Source organism: Apium graveolens, chromosome 5, assembly GCF_009905375.1.
Source record: "Apium graveolens cultivar Ventura chromosome 5, ASM990537v1, whole genome shotgun sequence".
Classification (NCBI taxonomy): domain Eukaryota; kingdom Viridiplantae; phylum Streptophyta; class Magnoliopsida; order Apiales; family Apiaceae; genus Apium; species Apium graveolens.
In genome coordinates, this window is record NC_133651.1 from 192728966 (window position 1) to 192753430 (window position 24465).

The window sequence follows — 24465 nt, forward strand, 5'->3', positions numbered from 1 at the left end:
CTAAGGTCTCATAATAATTTAAGAGGGATTCAATGAATTGATAAAATCTCATAAATAAAACATCTCTGTATAAGGTTCAATAAATTAATAAAAACCTTAAATACAAAATATTTCTGAATAAGGTCCAACGAATGAAGACACCTTAATCAAATAATCAAAACCTGATTTGGTATCCTAATATTGCTCTTTGAATAGTTAAATCTTTATTAAATAACGTGAAATGATTTATAAACTATTCAGTATATTTTTAAATACTTTCTGGATATTTAATAATCCCTTAAGTATCGCTTTATAAAATAATCAATCAAGTAAGGGTGTCCGTTAAATGAATAAACCAATATTTCTCAAAGTTTAAGTCAAAATCTCAATCGTTCGCTTGATATATATATTACGCGAACGTACTTTGTTTATCGAAATAGAATCTTTCGCGTCCGGCTCTCTCCGGAATTAAATCATTATTAAAATATCTCTGACTCCCATTATCATATATTATATTTGAAATACGTTTCAATTTCTCATACTCGTGTAAACCGAAATTTGTTTTCGTATACAATCGCATAATTCGTACGCATTGATATCATAGACAAGCATATATATTTGAACTGTAAATCATGGCATCAATATCACAACAGTATATATATAGCATGGATAGTATGAGATAGGGTTTCGAAAACTTGCCTCGAGTAATCGAAGTGGTATGGTCTCTGGTGTTTGGTTGGCGATCTATAAACAAGAACCAACGGTCTAAGTTAGTACGCGATTAACGTCTCGTTCTTATTAAGCAACTTTCGAAACTATTCAAGTATAACGAATATCCGATCGTCACATTCTCAACACTTATACTCTCACTTTATAACATGGTCGAGTTTTGAAATCGATCGTTCGCTTTAGAAAGTCCATTTCGAGTTTTAAGCTCGAATGTGAGAAAACACGCGTCAAAACTTGGTTTTTATGCGTTTCTCGCTTGCGTTCGCTTTACCAAAATATTTTTATAAAATCAAAAAATTAATAATTTCTCAAAATTCTTTTTGGACAGTCTTCTATACTGTCATATCCATTTTTCATAATTTTTCCAGAATCTCGAAATTATTTTAAGTCCTTCAAAATCACCATGAAAGTGGACTTAAGTGCAGTTGTCTAATCGCAGAAATGTTTTACACTAAAACGACCATAACTCCTAAACCGTAAATCTCCTCATGATTATCTACACATTTATAGAAACTAAAAAAGAAGATCTATCTAATCATGGCCAGTGGTTTTCAAATTTTAACCATTTTAATGGCCGAATGTCCTGTAGAAAACAGATCAAGTGCAAGAATGCCCAAACTCAATTTCTACTACTTGATCTTAACACAATCACTACCTATAACCATCATAAACACAAGTACTTCTCAAGATCCACCCACATACACCTTATATGCTCTATCCAGTACCACATACATGGATTACAACTCAACATCTCAAGCCTTTAGGAAGAACATAATCAATACAAACTCAAACAAACACAATCCTTTGGATCTTAACACTACAACAAACATAACTCTTAAATCCAACTATAAAACCTTAAAGGGTTGAAAGTTATACCTTCTTGGACACTAGGAAGGTTAGTGCTAGGATGATTGAGGCTTGGTTTGCTTAGAAAACACTTAGAAGGGTTAGAATTTGGTATGAAGCTTACCCATGATATAGAGAAGCTATGGTAAAAATTTCATGATATTGGAATTAGTATATTTTGAGTTATGAATTTTTCTTTCTCCCTTGCTCAAAAAATCCGAACTGCTGGAATGAAAAATGGGAGAGCTTTAAGTGAGGGAAAAGGGGTTGTTTTCTTTTGTGGCTAAAGTGTGGGAGTGTATAATGAATATATGGGATGTATGCAGCAGATTTGACAAGAATTTGGCAAAGGCATGGGTTGGTTTGATTGTGTGGTGAAGTGAGAAAAGGGAGAAGTATGGCTTGTGTACTTATTTGTCTCCCATCACTATTCAACACTATTCCACTAACTATTCTAGTTAGCTTCTAATCATCTAGTTAAACTCCTAACTACTAGTTAGGACTTGCTTATGCATGGCCAACTTGCATGGGATTTAATTTCTCATTCGTTTATTTATCGTAAACGCAATCGTCGTTACATTCCGATAGCTTCCACGTATAACGACTTGTTTCGTAGCGATTTCTTTTATCGCTTATAATCCTATAACCAATTCCATTCCTTCTCTTGATCATAGAAATATCTTGATATATTATTTATTTCACGTAGTATTCCCGGTTCTACGCCATTCTTTATGGATACGAAAACACGTATTATAATCGTGAATCTTCGAATTCCGTCGGCTTTTACATTCACTTATTTTCCTCGATAAACAAGAATATGATCTCGGATTCTCAAAATTCCACTATTCATTTTATGATGATCCCCATACGTATTACTTAATCAGCTCAAGTTACTATTCACATAAGTTTTAAAATATTACAAAAATCAGGGTTCTTACAGCCCTTGTATCGAAAAATGCTATAACTGGAATTGTCTTATCCCATTTTCTTGGGAAGATGTGTATCTTGGCTGATGGAGATGGTTGGCATAAGAAACTCTCTTCAGGAGTGAGAGTGTATATATCATCAAATAAGAACACATCATCATCATATTCTTCCATTGAGTTAGAAAGATCTGCTCCTAGAGCCAGGATAGTGTCTGATCATGGTTCTTCATCTAGGGAAAATAGAGATTCCAAATTTTCATCGTCTTCAATGTCTACCACCTGAGAAATCTTTTCGATAAGTTTGGAGCTCTTCTCTTTTTTGGGCATTCCTTTGCAAAGTGACCTTTCTTTCTGCATATATAACACATGGAAGATTTGGTGTTTCCTTTTTTCTTCCTTAGAAATTTCCATTTCTACTTTTTGGAGAAATAATTTTTTTCTCCCCTTTTCTTGTACTTGGAAACCTTTTCCTTTTTCTTTTGACATCCACAAGAGCTGTTTTTGCCACATTTGATCTGGAGTTCATTTTGATCACAAGATGAACCAAGTATTTTACTCTGTTCTTCAATTTGTTTGAGAAATTTCTTCTGGTTACATAATTTTTCCAAAGCTAACAAAACATTCTGATACAATTCTCCAAGTGAAGTACTGTTGATAGGAAGGTTCTTAATCTGTAGGAGCGTCGATGTTTCATTCCCTAATGGTTCCAAAAAGGAATTTAGGAATGTTTGTTTTAGATTAACATCGTCGATACCATTTATAGCATAGAACCTCTTGGACATCCTTTCATTGTGGGTTTCCAGATCCTTTATTTTATAAGAACAGCATCGCATGCTCAAGTATTCCTCTCGGGCTTGATTTGTATAATGATCCCATGCTCCTAAAAACTCATTATGTATATGCATAATCAAAACATCCATATTTGGGCTTTGTTTGATTATCAACTGTCTGTAAGTTCCAAGAGCAATCCACCATTGCCTTAGCCTGCCATGAAACTTGGCCACAAATTTGTCAGCAACTGATGGCATAATAGGTCCAGGCTGGAGTAATTCGGATGTACACCAAGCATGCATTTCATAAATTCTATCTCTCTATTTGAAGGTGAGATGTTGTCAAATGAGAAATATTTTGTTGGGTCACTCTGAAAAGGACTTGGTTGTTCAGGCTCGTGGTGTCCTTGGGTATAGGTATCTTCATCTTTTACCGTAGGCTCATCTGCCGATGGATCTACCGTGAGAATTTCTAATGACATGCTATCACTATATGAATCTTCTTCGCATATTTTCCACAGAGAAGCTTGTTTTTCTCCTGATTGGGTTTGAGAAACCATCTTAGTTAGAAAAGATGAAATTGGATTCTACACCATTAATTGGGAAGATGATCGAGGTTCCTTTGGAGGAGATTTTTGTGATTTTATCTATGATGATTGTGGTGCTTTATGTTTCTTTATAGGTAAAAAAGCTGCACTATTGAATGGATTGTGATCATAGGGAGAAAAAGTAGAAAGAGGTTGTGAATAGTTTGGCAAAGGTGGTAAATATGATGAAAATGATGGTTCATCGTAATAGCCTGTATACGACTTCTGGGTTTGAATTGAATGAAGTTGGGCTTTCAAAGCTTTTAACTCTTCCTCCTTTTGACTTAAAAAAGAGGTGAGTTAAGGGAAAAGGTGTGGCTAACTGCATAAGCTCATGATGATGGCATCAATCTTGATGTGTATTCTCCCAGTGGTGCTCCAGATTGATGATAAGCCATGTTCAAGTTTCTTGGCTATCGTTTATTGAGTCACCATTATTTGTTTCAAAACTTTATTTTGAGCCACAACATTCTCAGATTTCTAATTTAAAGTTGCCTCTGCGGGAGGGATTTGTTTGCTTGACCCATCTGGATTCTTATTTATTGGACTTTTTATTTTCCATGCATGAGAAGCCTTGTCATGATCAAACTCTAGAGGAGGAAAGTCTTCGTCATAAGAGGTTGCTTGCATCATATTGCATTCTTCTAGTTCCTTAGAATAAAGAATGTAGTAATCAAATTTTTCGGATGCTTCTCCTAAGAGTCCAACTTTTGGATCTCCTTTTTTCATAGCGTACCTGTAGACTTTTTGTATAGACTTCCTTTTACTCCTTCTGGATGGATAATCGTCTTCATCTTCCCATTGTTCTTTAAGGTATGCTTCGCAATTGAATATTCCCCAGAAGATATGACCATCTTGGCTAAAGGTGTATATTGGTTTTCCATTAGAGTCAAAAGAATGGATAGGAATGTTTAAAGGAGTTTCTTCAATCATGTTTATCTCCGAGGAGAAAATGGATGTATCAGCTGAAGATAAAGAATCATCTTTTTTGAAAACAATATCTACTGTGCCATCTTTTTTCCTGAAGAAGGATGATTTTACTGAATGAATGGGCTGATTGTCTCAAAGAAAATTCCTAAAGGTGAACTTGTCAAACTTCTTCCTGAGTCATGGGTAACACATTATGAAAAATTCCAAAGAGACAATCAGCCCATTAATTCAGTAAAATCATCATTCTTCCGGAAAAAAGATGGCGCAGTAGAGATTATTTTTAAAAAAGATGATTCTTCATCTTCAGTTGATACATCCACTTTCTCCTCGAAGATAAACATTGTAATGCCCCTAAATCTGGGGTCAGAGGATTTGGTCGTCACTATGAAATCTCAATCCAAAATAATCTGTTAAATCAATAAATAAATGTCAGCGAAAGATATTTATCATCTACGACCCCAATTAATCCATGAACTTTTAAGGTTACAGTTCTAGAATAAGATATCCAAATCCACAAATACATTTTCACTTTCTTTTAAAACTCTTTTCAATAATACTCAATCTCAAAACTTAACCCGCTAGTATAACTTTCAAAAGAAGTATAATAAACCAACTATAAAATACGCAACTATAATATAATATAATATAAACAAATTTACACAATAAAACTTACACTACTTCACAAACCCTGGAACAATCACCTTCCAATAGCTTTCTTCTTTACTTTCTTGAATTATGCCGCAAAACAGCGCAAGCTAATCCTCACTGGAGGTTAAATTTGAAAACAGGAAAGTATGAGCGAAAGAAATGCTCAGCAAGTTCATTATAGCATATATACGGTCATTTTGATATAAAATTGACATCTGCATCAGAACAGAACATTTAAAAATCATAATTGCTGAATCAGAAATTTTAATTAAGGAATCCCAAAATTGATTCCTCCTCAGTATTCAAAATCCTTTTGATATTTTTGAGCGAAATGCTTCAGCAATACTTTGAATCTTGACGAGAATAAAACTCGTAAAACTGTATTTACGGAATTATCGCAAACAATAATAACATGAACTAATGATTATGGACTGAATCATAAACCTTATTCAAAACCGAACTCTTGAAATTAATACTTATTTTGTTGTCATATCAAATTAGATATCAATACGAACTTTGATTCTCACAACATCCCATACTGAAGTTAACATCAATCATCTATACTAATACCACCTTTGATATTTAACAACAAAGTAAGTATCAACGTAAATCAAAAAACTGAATCAAAACTGTATTTCACCTTTAATCCAAAACAGAAATAGTTGATAAACCATTTATTTTATGATTATAAAAACAATTTAGAAACAACGGTTTAGATTGGAACCAATTATATTTCATGATGTTCCTGATGATCAGTCACGAAACAGCACTGGTATTCCACAGCCATACCTTAAATGTAGGTACTACCCGTATCCCGCAGCCATACGGTACCGATAGGGTGCCAGAAAAGGAATATATTTGCCTTGAAAGATATTACAGCTGGACCGATGTCTCGATCACCTACGTTGTAACCAGTAACCATCCAATCTTAAAACCTTTTTATTAAAAAGGGGTCATAATACTCGACACCCGAAATAATTTTATTCCCCCATTCACTTGGGCAGGAATAATCGCAACCAAAATCATTTTTCTCAAGATTCAAAACATTTATAAATCCATAAATTTGATAATTCAAAACATTTAACTATTCTGAACATAGAATAACAGAGAGTACTTGCATAATAAGCATCTAATTCAACGATATATAAAACATTTATCTATTCTGAGCTGAGATTAGGGAAAGCAATACTTGCATAATAAGATTCAAAAGAAATATCACTTGAAAAATAAGTGATAATAGGGATAATTGCCTTTGGTTTTTAGCAGTTAGTCACACTCGTAGAAACACAATTATCTCAGTCTGGCAACTCATGATCTCGTTGTCTTTCTATTTCAACAATTCACTAACATACTGCTCCTGCGATCCTAGAAGCTTGATAGCAAACACCATTCAATTTCACTCTTTATCCAACGTCTTATCCTGATCAACTCGAATGATCCACATCTATCATTAAAAGATAATACTTTAATCGTCTAAATGATAATTACTCGATGAACTACGCGTCAAAACCCTATCGTCTACCCATACGATAGCCCACACATAAAAGAAATAGTTAAACACAAGACTCTTGACCCACGCACACACGTAATACGCATAGAATGTAAACACATAACTCAGGTATCACATAATTCATATAACACATTACTCGGTTTGTCAAAAGGTTCGACTCAGTACGCTTACAACTGAAATCGGGTTAAAAATATGATTTATCGCTCAAAAATTGACTCAGAATGACTCGCAAATCACATGAAATTTTTATACAAAAGAAATTAGGTTTGGAAAGTATTTTTATTGAAAGCGGAATGTTTTTCAGTGTCTATACGTGTTCGTTTCGTATTAACGGACGAAACGTTTATTTATTACGAATAAAATAAGAATAAATAGGAATAAATCAATTAATAATAATATTAATTGATTTTTAAATCCCAGAATATAATTTTTCAAAGCTTAAAAATAATTTTTAGGATTTATTTGAATTAATTATAAATAATTATATTTTATTTAACTATTTATAAATAAAATTAATTGATTAACTGAATTAACCAATTAATGAAATCTATAAATAATTAATTAAAAAAAATTATAGATAATTAAAACAAATATGGAATTTTAAAAATAATAATAGAAATAATTTTTGGAATTTAAAACAATTAAGAAAATAATTTTTAGAATTTAAAATAATTACTAAATAATTTTTGGAAATAACTAAATTGATTTTTGAATATAGGAAAAAGGATTTTTAATTAAAAGTAAATAGAATTTGTCAGAAACGTTTTTCAGAATTGGAAAACATGCTGGGAAGGATCAAACCCGGGTCAAATGACCGGGTCGAAACCGGGTTGGGGAAACCAACCGGGTCGGGAAGAACTCCGACCGGTTTCTGGGTAATCCCCAGATTTCGGCGGGTCTTCGCCGGACTCCGAACTCAAATAATTCAAACAAAGATACAAGTTGACTATAATTTAGCATATAAACCTACTCCTATAATCAGAATTATTCGAAAATCATCACAGTAGAAAAACCCAAATTCAATCGATTACAGTCCAGAAAATCGAAAATCGATTTTGATAGGGATAAATAAATCCTGATTGTGTAATTAAATATTACATTAATTATACATAATTTGGGCTGCTAGGCCCAATAAGGAGATGTATGACATTCAGACCAAAAAGGTTAACACAGTGATCAGGCCTGATGGACCAGATCAGGCCTGATGGAACAAAGAAGGCCCAAAAACCCTGAATATTAATTAATTTCGTAATTAATTAATAAGGGAAAAATCAGCTATTGAGAAGAGTCCCGATAAGGACATAAATCCTTGCAGATTAGCCTCAAAGGGACCTAGAAGGATAAGGAATCAGTTTTCTACTATTTAGGACTCCAAAGTCCATTCTAATTCTGAGACTTGGCTACCAAGTCTCCTATACCAAGTCCAATTCAAGGACTCCCACATCTATATAAGGGGCCTCACCCCACAGATCAGAACTACATTTTTTGGCTTGATTCTTTAATTCACAGAGATACGTAGGCATCTCGTAAAGGCAGAGTTAAGCTACGAAACACGAGAGCAGCTGTTAAAGGCCTTGAGCTCACGTTCCTTATTAATAAATACAGTAATTATATATATTAGTTTTTAATCCATAACATTTGGCGCCGTCTGTGGGAAGCACAACAATAACCATGGCGAGAACACGGAGAACAGTTAGAGCCCTTGGAGGAGGAACACCAACGGGGACAACCCAAGTGATTTCTTCAACTTTGGAGGTGCCTCCTCACTCAACCTATGCAACCACGCAAGAAGAAGCCCAGATGGGGGAACTGAACCTCAGCTACAACGGACGATCCCCTCGGCTACTCAAAGTACGGATCCTCAAGTTCAACAAGTACATGCACCTGTGAATTCTCGACCCGTCGGGTATGAATATTCAACTGTTGTTACTACTAAACCCCCTTATGGGATGCCCCTTTACCCCGAGGTTGGAGGAAGCGGACATGCTGGGCGGACTAAAGCATGAGGGCGATCGCCCCCATATATATGAGGTTTGGCTCCTATCCCTGAGGATCAGGAATTTTCTGGTCCTTACACTGAGAGAGACTCCGAATCTTCGAATGATGAAGTAGCCCCAAGAAGGAGACGTACTGGAAAAGAGCCGATGGCTGATGGTAGCCAACGCCCTCAAAGCACCCAAGGGACGAATCACCAAAAAGTGCAGGAAAGAATCAGGGCTCACGAGGCTGAGATTCAAAGGCTGAAGCGCGACCTGGAGGCGCACCAGACCACCAGACCCCCAGCACCTCCTAGGGGGAGAAATCCTCCTCCCATCATAGACCTGGATGGTCCAGTGTAGAGAAGGGCTGTTGTCCCAAGGGCTGATCCAAGCAATCTTCTTCCCCTTGGGGATCCTGATGATCCTACTCCACCCTTCACTGAAGATATAACGAATGCCCATATCTGAAGGAAGTTCAAGATGCCAACTATAAAAGCTTATGACGGCACGGGAGATCCCGCTAATCATGTTAGAACATTCTCTAATGCACTGTTGTTGCAGCCCGTGAATGATGCTATTAAGTGTCGGACCTTTCCTCAAACCCTGTCGGGTATGGCTCAAAGGTGGTATAGTCGCTTTCCCCCAAACTCTATTGGGTCGTTCAGAGAATTAAGTCAGCCTTTTATTAAGCAATTCATCACTGGGAGAGTTCATGAGAAACGTTCAGCATCTCTTATGAGCATTGTGCAGGGAACAAAGGAATCCTTGAGAGATTACCTGAATCGTTTCACAAAGGAGGCTTTAAAAGTCCCAAACCTTGATGATAAGGTAGCCATGATAGCACTGCAACAAGGAACTAGGGATGAGTTTTTTAAGATGTCCTTGGCCAAACGTCCCCCTGAAAGCATGTTGTAGCTCCAGGATAGGGCAGGGAAGTATATCAAGGTTGAAGAAAGCATGAGGAAGACCGTAGTAAGTAACGAGCCCACTGGAGGCAAGAAGCGGAAAACTGATCTAGAGTATATCGCTAAGGACAAGTATCCTAGAACCGAGCAAAACCCTGATTCAACCCCCAAGAAGGGAGGACCTGGGCAAAAGTTCACCACCGAGTACGCTAAGCTGAATGCTCCTAGAAGCCAGATCTTGATGGAAATCGAGAAAGATCGAGATATTCGTTGGCCTAAGCCCTTGAAGGCTGATCCTGCCAAGCTAGATAAGAGCAAGTATTGCAGATTTCACAAAGATGTTGGTCATGACACCGATGAGTGTAGACAGCTGAAAGATGAAATTGAATTCCTCATTCGAAAAGGAAGATTGAACAAATACACTGGAGAAGGAGGAGATAGAAATAACAGTGGAAGGAAGAACTTTGAAGATCGTAGGAGGGACCAAAACGATCAGGGGCGGAATCCCCAGCCTAGAGGACCGGTTATAAACACAATTTATGGAGGGCCATGACCTCGAAGGCCTATGATAAACACAATCTTTGGAGGACCAACTGCTGCTGGATTGTCCAAAAACTCCAGAAAAGCATATACTAGAGAGGTTATGCATATTGTCGGAGAAGCCCCGAAGAGGGCCAAGACAGAAGTAACATTGGCTTTTGATGATTCTAACCTAGAGGGTGTGAAATTTCCTCATGACGACCCGCTGGTCATAACACCGATAATAGGAAATAGCCCGGTCAAGAGGGTCCTTGTGGATAATGATGCTTCAGTGGATATTTTACTCCATGATGCCTTTCTAAGGATGGGGTATAACGACTCCCAATTGACCCCAACCGACATGCCAATATATGGATTTGTGGGAGTGGAATGTCATGTGGAAGGGATAATCAAGTTGCCAACCACCATAGGTCAGGAACCAAGGAAAGCAACACAGATGTTGGACTTTGTGGTGGTAAAGGCTAGTTTAACTTATAATGCTATCATGGGAAGAACAGGGATACATGCCTTCAAGGCAATCCCTTCTTCCTACCATTCAGTTATGAAGTTTCCCACCCAGAACGGGATTGGAGAAGAGAGAGGAGATCAAAAAATGGCTAGAAGCTGTTATGTAGCCTCTCTGAGGGCAGATGGAGTTGGGGGCAGGTTCTTCCTATTGAAGATATGGATGTCCGAGAAAATGACGAGAAGAGAGGAAAGCCAGCAGAAGACTTGGTGTCGATTCCTTTAGACCCCAAGAATCCTGAGAGGATGACTTTCATTGGAGCCACATTAGAAGAGCCCCTTAGAGGGAATTTGTGAGATTTTTGCAAGAAAATAGTGATGTGTTTGCATGGTCAGCAGCTGATATGTCAGGCATAGACCCGGAACTGATTACTCACAAGCTGAATGTGGACCCAAACCGGAAGACGGTAAAACAAAAGAAAAGAAGTTTTGCTCCAGAAAGGCAAGAAGCTATAAAACAGGAAGTGGAGAAGCTCTTGGAGGCTAGTTTCATTGAGGAGATTCAATTTCCAGAGTGGTTAGCAAACCCTGTAATGGTTAAGAAGGCTAATGGAAAATGGAGGATGTGTGTGGACTTCACTGATCTAAATGACGCATGTCCTAAGGACTGTTTTCCGTTACCAAAGATCGATACTTTGATAGATGCCATTGCTGGGCATGAAATGCTGAGCTTCATGGATGGATTTAGTGGATACAATCAGTTCAAAATGCACAAGGACGACATTCCAAAGGTATCATTCACCACTGACTTTGGTGTTTATTGTTATCTTGTTATGGCGTTTGGTCTCAAGAACGCAGGAGCCACCTATCAAAGGTTGGTAAACAAAATTTTTAAGGATCTTATTGGCAAGACTATGGAAGTCTATGTTGATGACATGTTAGTCAAGAGTCTAGTAAAGATTGATCATATAGCCCATTTAAGGGAAGCTTTTAAGTTCCTGAGGTACCACAAAATGATGTTAAATCCTACAAAGTGTGCATTCGGAGTAGGATCTGGAAAATTTTTGGGATTGATGGTCTCCAAGAGAGGGATCGAGGCTAACCCCGACAAATAAAGGCAATCCTGGACATGGAACCACCAAAAACTATCAAGGATGTTCGGAAGCTCACGGGAAGGGTTGCTGCGCTGGGACGATTTATCTCCAAGTCAGTAGACAAGTGCCTGTCATTCTTCAAGTCACTAAAAACATTAAGGACTTTGTATGGAGTGAGGAAAACCAGAAGGCTTTTGAAGAATTGAAGAAATATATGGCGCATACCCCGTTGTTGGCCAAGCCAGTTTTGAATGAAGTTTTATTCTTGTACTTAGCTGTTTTAGAGAGTGCCCTAAGCGCTGTATTGGTTAAGGAGGAACTGAAAGTCCAGAAACCCGAATACTATGTCATAAAAATTCTGCATGGAGCTGAGTTGAATTATTCAACTATTGAGAAATTTGCTTTAGCCTTGGTAATGGCTTCGAGAAAGTTAAGACCTTACTTTCAGGCTCATCAGATTGAGGTGTTAACGAATCAGCCCCTGAGAAATATCATTCACAGTCCTAAGGCTAGTGGGAGATTGATCAAGTGGGCAATAGAGCTGGGAGAGTTCGACCTTAAGTATAAGCCACGAACGGCAATAAAAGCCCAGGCATTAGCTGAGTTCGTGGTGGAATGTACCATACCCAACCAAGAAGTCGGGGGGCAGGAAGATAACACACCTCAAGACAAAGAAGTTGATAAGGGGGATAAAGAGAAGGTTAATAAGAAAAAAGAATACTGGGTTCTCTATTTTGATGGAGCATCAAAAACGAATTCAAGTGGAGCAGGTTTGGTTTTACAAAGCCCTCATGGGTTCTTAATTTAGTATGCCATGAAGCTAGACTTCCCAACCACAAACAATGAGGCAGAATATGAAGCTCTAATAGCTGGTCTTGGCTTAGCAGGGACACTTAGAGTAAAGAACTTAAAAGTCTGTGGAGACTCGAAGTTGGTCATATCCCAGGTAAAGGGAGAGTTTGAGGCAATGGATGATATAATGGCTAAGTATGTCCGCCTAGTAAGGGCTGTGATGACCCAATTTGATGAATGCCGTGTTGAGCACATTCCAAGGGAGGAAAATGCTAAGGCAGATGCGTTGTCAAAGTTTGCTTCGTCTGAAATGGAAGAAAGCTCTGGAAGTGTATACTATCGCGTTTTGAAAACACGGAGCATTGATGTTAAGCTTGTAGCTCCTATAGGCCTGGGGACGTCATGGATTGATCCCATTAAGGCTCACACTCAAACCGGCAGGTTACCAAACGATGCTACTGAAGCGCAAAAATTGGTTGTTCGAGCACTAAGATACTCTTTGATAGATGGAATTATGTATAAGAGATCTTTCATGGTTCCCTACTTAAGATATCTTAGGCCTGATGAGGCTCGCTTGGCTCTTGAAGAAGTACATGAAGGCATATACGAGCAACACTTGGGGGGCAGGGCTTTGGCTCATAAGATAACCCGTTTAGACTTCTATTGGCCAGAAATGATGGTTGATGCCAAAGAATATGTGAAAAAATGTGATCATTGTCAGAAGCACGCACCAGTTGTTATACAACCCCCCGAGATGCTGACTTCCATCAACTCGCCCATCCCCTTTGCTATGTGGGGAGTGGATATATTAGGGCCTTTCCCCATGGCCACGGCACAAAGGAAGTTTCTGATTATGGCCATTGATTATTTCACCAAGTGGATTGAAGCCAAACCCTTGGCCAAGATCACAACTAAGCAGGTTGCACAATTCCTGTGGGAAAGTATTATGTGCTGGTATGGAATTCCCCACATCCTAGTCACTGATAATGGAACACAGTTCAACAACGAGGAATTCAAGAAGTATTGTGAGGAAAATGAAATTGAGTTACGATTCACATCTGTGGCCCACCCGCAAGCCAATGGGCAAGCGGAAGTGGCAAACCTAATAATCCTGGATGGACTAAAGAAGAGGATCGAGAAGTCAAGGAATAACTGGGTGGATAAAATACACCCCATACTATGGGCCTATAGGACTACCTATAGAGTCACGACTGGAGCAACTCCCTTCATGTTAGCGTATGGAGCAGAAGCAGTTGTTCCTGTAGAGATATCACGTTCCTCCCCCAGGATTCAAGATTTTAATCCTGAGGAAAATGAAGAAGGGCAAAGGTTAGCCCTGGATCTAATTGATGAAGTACGAGATGGGGCACATGCGAAGATAGTGGAATATCAGAAAAAAGCTTCGTTCTACTACAACCTAAGGGTTAAAGAAAGATTCTTCAAACAAGGTGATTTAGTTTTGAGAAAAGTGGAAGCTTCTGGTGTAGGGAAGAAAGGGAAACTCGCCCCAAATTGGGAAGGGCCGTACAAAGTCAAGAGCGTTCAGGGTAGAGGAACCTACAAGCTGGAGACTATGGATGGTTTTGAAGTCCCGAGAACTTGGCATGCATAAAACCAGAAGGTTTACTATGTGTAAAATAGTTAAAGTACGATTCTCACTTGTCAAAATGAAAAGTAGGTTTAAAAGCACCTTGAAGCTTTGCTTGCTTAGGATTTTTCTATATAGAAGATATGTTTAGATTTTATCAGGGTTGAACCCATTTCATGTAAGGTATCCAGAATACCAAGTTATAGTATAAAACCTTCAACTTAATCTTGGCCTATTATTGATTGCATTATGAAAGATAAAACCAAGTTATAAACTTGAGTTTGAAAAATCAAGAGAGAAATACAATTGAAAATAATAAAAGTCAATTACAAAGTTCAAATATTGTCTAATGAAGAAGAAATACATAAAAAAAACTTAGGCCTTGGAAGGCTGTGATTCTTCGGAACCACTATCCGAAGTCTCCTCGGATGTCTCAGTCGTCCCCTCGGATGTCTCAGTCGTCCCCTCGGAAGTCTCCGCAGAGGTTCCCTCGGAACTACCTTCGGACGCTTTGAATGCTACAGGAGACGCTGGTTTAGGAGGCGCTGCCTTTGGAGGCTCTTCTACCCTGGCCTTCTTTATAACGGGCTCAGGCTCCTCCTCAGAAGAAGTTTCCTCCTCTTCAGAGCTGGACTCGAGCTCCTTCCTCTTTTAGCCTTGGCCTTGACTCCCCGATGGGCCGTCCTTGATCAAATCAGCAAGCTTGTTTGTAACACCCCCAAGTGCCGGAACTCGCACAGGGCAAGGAAAGGAGGACTGTTCGAAGACTTCTGGAAATTCGTCCTGAATGGCCTCCACAGCGGCATCCCAGCCTTCCTTATAGCTGACTGGATGAAGGAGGGCATCATGCTCCACCATTAAATCTTTGAACTCCAGAGTGTCCATCCATCCGTTAAAGGCTTTATCCTTTTGAGCCTTGAGGATAACATTTTCAGCCCGGGCCGTTTCCAAATCCGAAGTAGATGAGGCAAGTTGGGCTTCAAAGGCCTTTATTCTCTGGTTGGCCTCCTCCAGCTTCTTGTTCGCGTCCTCCAGGCCAACCTTCCAAGCCTTGGCTTGGTGAATCGCCCCTTGAAAATGGGCGTTCGCCTACAAGAAACACAGCAAAAGTAAGAGACGGGAAATTCAAAAAGGCAACTATTAAGGGCTAAGGAAAAAGACGTACCGTCGCCAAAGCCTGAGCTCCGAAAAGCTCGTTCCCCTCCAAGTCATGTTGAAGGACAAAATCTTGATAGTCAACCAGGGAGATGAAATGCTTAGACCATTCCTTGGCAAGCGCTGTGCTGCCGACGATCGAATTCTTGCCCCGGATTCCCCAAGCAGGTTGAAAGTAAGACCCTGGTTTTTGCTTGGTACGTAAAACTTGGCTGGGGCCTTCTTCACCTGGTTCCATTGCTTGGAGTAGGAACTCCAGGAAGCGATCCCCAAGGCGCGGGTCTTTAAAGACCTTTCCAGCACGCTTCATCCTGGTCGCCTTCAGGTCTTTAGGCTTTGTAGCCTCCTCAATTTTCTCAGCCACAGCAACAAATGAGATAAGTTGAGGAATTAGCAAAATAAAAAATGAAGGAAATAAAAAGAACTAGATAAGGAAGGAAACATACTCTTCTTATGGACGGGAGAAAGGCCACGTTCTACAAGAACGGTCTCCCTGATAAGATCCCAAGAATGGGAAGTCCCATTATCTTGCGTCAGGAGGTTGAAAGCTCTGGACTCCTCCTCAGACAAAATTATATCGTCTGGGCTCCCATCTACGGCTAGCCAAAAAGATGAGCGAAATAGGGTGCCCCAATCGCCACCCTCCCAAACGACGAACAAAAAATCTTTCTTCCACCCCAAATTGTTGTCAGGGATGGACTTCCCATTCACTATGTAGGGAATAGTTGGGCGTTGGTTTAAAGAAACCCAAACGGGATTCTTGTCAGGGCTGTTCTTGAACTGAAAAATCTTTCTGAAAAAAGCAACAGAAGTAGGGACATTGTGCTTGGCGCATTGCGACAGATAGCACAGAATGAGCCTCCAAGAGTTAGGAGGGAGTTGGCAAGGGCTGATGCCCACATCAGCTAGCAGAACAGGGATAAACGGGTGAAAGGGGAGTCTGATACCTGCCCTTAGAGTATCCCTGTAGATGCATAATACGTCCTTCTTCTACTAACAGGCCCTGTCGGCCGGACCTACAAGAACCAGTTTGAAAGGATCCTTGATTCTGAAACAACTACTCAACTTTTCCAGCTCCTTTGGATCCCGCAAGGCACTAATATGGTCATGCGCGTCCAGATGCGCATCAGACGGGTACTCGTCCCCTCGGGTGTTGATCATATCGATCAAGGAAGTGTACCTTGATCGAATAGGGAATTCATTGGACTTTCTGGCCACATTCATCTTGGCCAAACGAGTCATTTTCTTATCAGCGATCTAAAAAAAGGGCACATAAAGAGATAATTTTAAAAGCGCAAACTATGCAAAAAAACAAGAACAAGAAGTAAAGGGAGAAATTTTACCTGAATTAATGCTCCTAAAAAGAGGCTTTGGGGCTTAAAATACTCCGACTTACTGTTACTGCTCTGAGATTCTTAATAGAAGAAGAAAGAAGAAGAAGTTAGAAATAAGAAAGTGAGGAGCAGTAGACTCTACTCACTCCTTTAAATAGGAGGAAAAGTGAAGTTGAAGGGACAAAAAGCCCAGTAAGGATAGAGGCCCAAAGAAAAAAGCCCAGAAAATGGAACATTCCAGAATATTCCAAGGGAATTCGAAAAAATTAAATAAAATTACAGAGAATTCTAGAGAATTCTAAACAAGGTATTTTTGATATGTTAAGCCCAGATTAATAAGAGGCCCACTAAGAGTTTTTGATATATTAAGGCCCAGATTAATAAGAGGCCCAATAGGAGTTAAAAAGCCCATATCCAATTAAGATTTGGAAGATAGAAGGCCCAAATCCAATTAGGATTTGGAAAAATGCAAAGCCCAAATTGAAGCCCTAAAAGATATAAGGCCCAAAAAGAAGATTAGGCCCAAACAGAGGCCCAATCCAAATTGGATTAGAAGGAAGCCCAAAAAGACCAGGATTAAGGTCAAAATTCAAGTCGTAAATTATGCTCGAAATCTTTCGAACAGACACCCGAAAATAACGGGTATAAAAGACCAGGATTCATGTCGAATATCAAGTCGTGAATTCTGCTCAAAATCTTTCGAACAGATACCCGAAAATTACGGGTATAATTGAACTGGATTGAGGTCGAAACCAAGACCAGGATCGAGGTCGAATCAAGCACAACATTTTTCAAGTATGGGGTACAGAAACCTAGACTTAAATCCAGGTCGAAGAATCAATGTAATAACCCCAATTTTTGGAAATTTTTGAAACCCGGATGAATAGTAACTTTTGCTGACAATGCTGATTAAGAAAAATTATCAGACCACGATATATAGGAGTACTGTTATGGAAATTCTAAGATCGTATTAGTGTTCCATAAAGAAAATAAGTGTATGTAAAAGCTGTCGGATTTTGAAAACGAACACTTTTATTTTTCCCCGAGATTTCCACCAGACCTTAAGGGATTTAAGGAATTAATATTAAGATGAAGGATTTTAAATTCAAGGATTATAAAGGAGAATTAATTTATGTATTAAAAATACCAAGAAGATTTTATCAATAAAACCATTAAGGTATTTAACCAAACGATCAACGAGATTGAGTGATAACCGGACAAAGAAATGAATAACGACTCTTGTAAATACCTTTGCAAGTGGAAAGGCAAGTGGATGGTTGATCAAACAAGAAACCAAGTGATATTTAGGAAGGAATGGGTAGTTAATTATATAGTTAACTAGGGATGATCTCATCTCACCACAAATCACCAACACATGGCAAATAGTGAGATCATCTTCCACTAACTCCTTTGTTTATTACTAACCTAGCAAAATATCAAAACAACCCATCATTATCCACCACATTATTCCACCAACACAAGAAAGCAAAAGCATTTCCTCCCCCATTTCCATTGCTCTCGGCCAAAACAGAACCAGCACACTAAAACTGCTGTATCTCCTTCATTTCTCACTTAAATATTATGTTCTATAGCTCGTTGGAAAGGAATTGAGATGTCCTACAACTCTTGTTCACAAGTCTCGTCCAAATAATCATGGTAAGAGCCTCATTTTTACAGTTCTTTCAATCGGACGTTTAGAAACTTCAAAGCCTAACTTTGTGTTCTTGATTTCTTTGGAAAGATCAAGCTTGTAGGAGGCTCCCTAAGGCTTCCTAGCAACTTAACACCTCCCAAGGAAGGTATAAACTTCAAACCCTAGCCTTTACTTTATTTGTTAGTAAGTTTAATGGTTGGTTTTGTGAAATGAGAAGCATGGATTGTGATTATTAGTAGTTTGGTTTGATTTGGAAGTGTGTTGGTAATTGAAGCTTGATTATAGTTCATAGGTCTTGATTGTGGTTGTTTGAGTTGAAAACCTTGGAGGTTATGGACTGATGTGGTATGGTTTAGGTGAAGTTTTGTTGTATTGATGGTTATGAGTTGGTTGGTGGTTAATTGGAGTAGTTTAAACATTGGTAATCGCGTAAACATAGTCGTCGTAATGCCCATTTTTATTCAACTGCTTGTTCTTAGTTTTCAGGAAAGAAAACTCAATAAACAATCTGTAACATTGCCATGTTTAGCTAGAGCGTGTCGTAAGCTTCGTTTTGATATGTGGATCGCTTGGTTCCGATGTACGATTTAGGAGAAACGATTGTTTTAAGTAACGGCGTTTCGCGAACGAACCTTTACCCCTCGCTTTACTTTGAGACCTTGTTCAAGGCCCCTAAAAGACTAATTGGATTACGAAACAATTATGTAAGGTGGATTAGCAAGTTGGTAAAGTACTCGCGAAAGAGTCGCCTTAAAATTCATAACGATTAATTTATTAAAATTGGTGGAGCCGAGGGTGTGCGAACGATTAATGCAAATCGTTAAGCGTATAAGCGAACATTAGGGTCTAAGTGGATAAAGTCTAGTTTCTTAAGCGACCGTGGTTTAATTCTGGCTTATGTTGTTGTTCATAGGTTACTGGACCCACTTTAAGCTTAAGTCTATCCCGGAGCACTCAGGCAAGTTTTCTACCCGTTATACTGTTGTTGTGATGTATATATGTATATGCATTATCTTGTGATAAGTGCATTATTGTTATTAGCAAATCTTGCGATATATTGGAGTATGTTGATATGATATATATGCATGCCTGTTTCGTAATCTTGATATCTAATTGTTGATTCAATTGCTTATAAGTTGCATAATACCTATGCTGGAGATAAGCAGTAATTACGTATACCCTTAGTATAGGGGACCCGAAGGTGAACATTTTTCTAAACCGGGAGTCGGTGTTCCCGAGTATAATATATGTATATTTTTATATATATATATAAATAGTTTTCAAAACTATTAATCGAATAAGGTTTATTCGATAACTTTATTTATTTAATGAATATTATTTTGAATATTTATTCGAGGACTTATGACTCCGTTTAGTTTATTTAATGAATATTATTTTGAATATTCATTCGAGGACTTAAGACTCCGTTTATTTTATTTAATGAATATTATTTTGAATATTCATTCGAGGAGTTATGACTTCGCTTATTTATTAAATAATATTCTTTATTTTATTAAAGAATAATATTTTGATAATCAAACTTATTTTCGATTATTCAAATAAAGATCGTACTTTCGTATAAGTATATCTTTGGTTATTTATTATTCATTTCAAGTATGAGTTTTAAAACTTCTACTTCGATTATTTTTATAAGGATTATCCTTATGGGAATATTATTTAAATAATAATATTCAGATATTTTCTAATATATCGGGACTGATTTATTTTATTAAATAAGCATTACTCCAAACATTCTTAAAAATGTTTTCGAGTCTTCAAAATGATTTTAAAAGTTAGAGCGGATCCCAAAACTCGTTTTCAAATTTAAGATCTTCCTTTCGAAGGGGATTTAAATACTCGCTCAAAAATCTGAGGGATCCGGCTTCGTGATGTATTCTTATATTCGCAACAAGGTTGCTGTTTTGATAAAAGAATTTTTGATTACTTACCCAACACTCGGGAAGTAAAATTCTTAGAACAAGTTAATCCATTAACAGGCATCGCCTGGGAAATATCGGTGAGTTTTCCTTTCCAACTAGATACGACTTCTTGGTGGAGCCGTATCAACAAGTTTCTACTTGGGGAAAGGGGGGACGAGCTTTACGTTTGAGAGTCATGGATTTCATCTGAACTAGGAGTGGCGTAAGTGGTCGAGTGGCGCTGGCCCAGCCTTATTATATTGGCCCAAATGTCCTGGAAGCTCCGCTAAGACGGTCCATTCCTTAGGAGTTCAGTGTTCGGTTGACAAGTAAATCCGACAGGTTATCCTCTACATGTAGAAAATGGTGGGGTTGCACTACTACGATTGATCATCGTAAGTGGTCTTCCTGGCGCGGCAAACTCCCGTAATGAGTTCATCATCCAATTGGATATTTCTGCAACACTACCCAGAGCACTTCGATAGAAAGGCTACGGTTGGGAGATTGTTGAGTGTTGGCAGGGTCAAGTTTTCAAAATGATGTTTGCATCAAATGAAGCATCTCATAACTTCATTTTATTTTGATGATATTTTAAAGGTTGAATCTATTCAAGTATTATCTTGTAGTCTCATCTATGTGATGAACTTTTGAACTAATTATAACTTGAACGGTGGTAGTTCAAGTAGTATTTGGAAAAGATATAAGTATATTAGAGTATCTTGTAACTTCATCTTTTAAACTTATATCTAGTAAATGATTATCTTATGCATGACAAAGATTTTCAGAAAAACGTTGAGACAAGGTTAGATATATGAGATCACCTTGCAACGGTATTTTTATACAGTTATACACTGGAACTCTATGTATATTATGCATGAAAGAGGACTTCCAATATTTTGAAAAGTATATATGTATATATATATACTGAATATTTTGCGACTTCATCGCATTAAGATATCAACTTGGTTCATTTCTTTTGACCAAGACTTTCATGAGTACTATGAGAAGGCTCATATATTGTTAATCATATTATATATTATTTTGGTGGGCTTGCTGCTCACCCTTGCTTTCTTCTTTCATCACACAACATCATATAGATAAGATGAACATGACCAAGCTCCCAATTCGTAAGCGGATAGGAAATGTTCCGCAGCTTTCTGGAAGCGTTGAGGCCGCTGTAGCTGAGGTAGAAATTACCAATAGGCTAAGTTTTCAACTAATGATGTACCAGACTTATGTATATTATGAGTTGTAATAATGGCAGAGAAATGTAAATTTATTCAGAAATCTGTTTAAGGTGTATTGGCATGTAATTGTGGAATAAAACGACTTGTGATTATTTTTGGATGATCATCTCTGAGACTATAACTTGTGGTGTGTATGTTTATTATGGGGTCACAGTACAGAGTAGTTGATTAATTATTAAGATTGGGTGTTATTAAGGGAAATGGAACTCGTGACAACCCAGATCCCCGACCCCGGATTTGGGGGTGTTACAGAAGTGGTATCAGAGCTAAGCGTTATAAACCTCAGAGATGATATGACGTTAAAATGATAAGTTCACTAAGATAATAAGAACTCTTGCCAAGTTCATAGTCGGACTACCTAACGTAGTACTGACAGTTAAAACCCTTATGGGAACCCATATAAATATCATGATAGAAGCGTAGTTCGTTATTGTATATGGTAGCGGGACTCAGAACCCTGAGGTTGAGGAGCAACAACGCGATGATGTTTTATTACTTATTGGAGATCAGATTATGGATCCGATAGAGCGTCCTAACGCGAGACCGGATGATGTTCATATTGAGGATGTAGCGGTTGAGGATGTTGTCCTAGAAGGGATTGTTGCTGAGAAGAATCCCGTGGAGGATCCTGACAAGAATGAATAAAGGAACACTGAGGAATTGATGACTATGGTTAGGGTGACTACCAGAGGTAGGATTGGCCGGTTACTACCGGAGGTTCGTTCAAGTTCGTAAATATAGTAGCCCCTTTAACGCGCTTACTCGTAAGACTGAGAAGTTCGAATGGACAGAGAAATACGAGAACAACTTTCAAGAACTGAAGCAAAGATTGGTGACGGCCCCTATGATGGCGTTGCCGGATGGAAAAGGAGATTTTGTGATGTGTAGTGATGCTTCGCATAAGGAATTAGGATGCTTCTTATATAGCACAACAAGGTAATTGCGTACGCGTCAAGACAATTAAGGGAATATAAAATTCGATATCCCCACCCATGAGCTTGGGCTCGTGGCAATAGTTTTTCCCTAAAGAGTGGAGGCACTACTTGTATGGAGAGAAGTACGAGATTTACCTAAGACATAAGTGCTCTAGTACATTTTCACGCAGAAAGAGCTCAACATGCGCCAAATGAGGTGGTTAGAGCTAATCAAGGATTACGATTATGAGATTCTTTATCATTCGGGGAAAGCCAATGTGGTGGCTGATGCCCTTAGTAAAAAGGAGAGACTCAAGATGATAATGTCTTTGAGAGAGTTTATAAGAGGTTTTGAGAAAATGGAAATATAAGTGAAGGTAACCGGAGCCGGTACCGAAAAGTTGTTTGAGATTGCAATACAGCTCGAATTATAGGAAAAGAACAGATTGTGCCAGAAAAAGTGATGAATGAAGGCAGAGAGCCAACAAATAGATAAGAGATTAATACCGAGAAAGATGATAAGGGAATAATGAGGTATTTCTACAGAATTTGGGTTCCAAATGTTCAAGAGCTTAAAGATGAGATCTTAGATGAAAGCTAGTTTGAGGAATAAGATTTAGAGCAAACCCTGAATTTGATAGTCAGGGAGGTCGCCATCAAGATAGAAGGAACCCATAACATGATGAAGTGGAAAATGAGGATTTAAAATATGTAGGATGACCCCGATTATGGGGAGGAGGAGGGAATGTTCAGACTAAGGAAACAGAAGTCGAGTAAGGAAAGGAGACCCGAGACGGTACTCCTATACGAAAATTTATGGACCTTTCTAGACAGAACTTAGACTATTATCCCCAATCACGACCCTGAGGAAACAATGCGGTGAGAAATTCTTTCAGGACCTTTAAGTCGCTAAGCTCTCAGAGTTCCAAGGAACAAGCTGACCCAGTCGAGGCAAGAGCCTGGCTAAAGGAAATATATGAATCATTTGAGATTCTAAATGATTGACGAATCACAAAAGACTGTTTTTGTCACTTACCCTCCTAAGAGAGAGGCCACCCGCTGGTGAAAGTCCAAGGAAGGCACGGAGCCAGAGGTTACAATAAACTGATTAAAGTTCCGTCAATTGTTTTCAGGAAAGTACTTCCCAAGGTTATGGAGATAGTGTAAAAGCTTTAGAGCCAGAACAAAGGCGGACGAGTATGATGAATTATGAATCTAAGTTGTAAAAGTTGTCAAGATTCGTTCTGAGGACACGAATCCAGAATGACGGGATGTTTGAAATCAATGCTTATGTTGTGTTGGTTCATGAAATAATGATAAGAGAAAGGAAAATAAAAAGAAACTGAAGTGGAAAGGAATATAAAGGCAAGAGAGTTTGAGGAATGATAAGAGAGTTGGGTATAAGGAAACCCTAAGGACTCGTAGCAATAGAAATAGAAAAGTATGTAATCGTCAGGATGAGGGTGATTCACCATGAGTTAAAATTGATGGTTGAAGGCATAAGAGATATATATAGTTTACCCCCTATAAGTTGGGAGGATTTGAGAAAACCTTGAGATAAATTGAAGGATAAATAATGAGACGCGGATAGACTGAGGAGACAAGGAAGTAAGAAATTAGGAAAATTGAATGAAGGAAGTGACCTTCAAGAATGTGAAGTGTAAGACCGGTGGCTTTATACCCAGAAAGGGAGACGCCAGGTATGAAAGATATCCCAACATTAAGGTAACTGCTGAGATAAACAACAAAAGTAAATAAGGAATTATTAAGAAGAAGTTCACGTTGAACACGACCAATATCAGAACATCCTTGTTATCGTTACCAAATTAGGCAAGAAAAGCGGATAACCGTTGTTATCTTTTGAAGGCCATATGGGTTGACCTCAGTTTGAATACAGATGTTATTGTGAAATTAGACATGTACTATCGAGGTGGGAATGATTGAATAAGACACCCTTATTAGGGATATATGACTT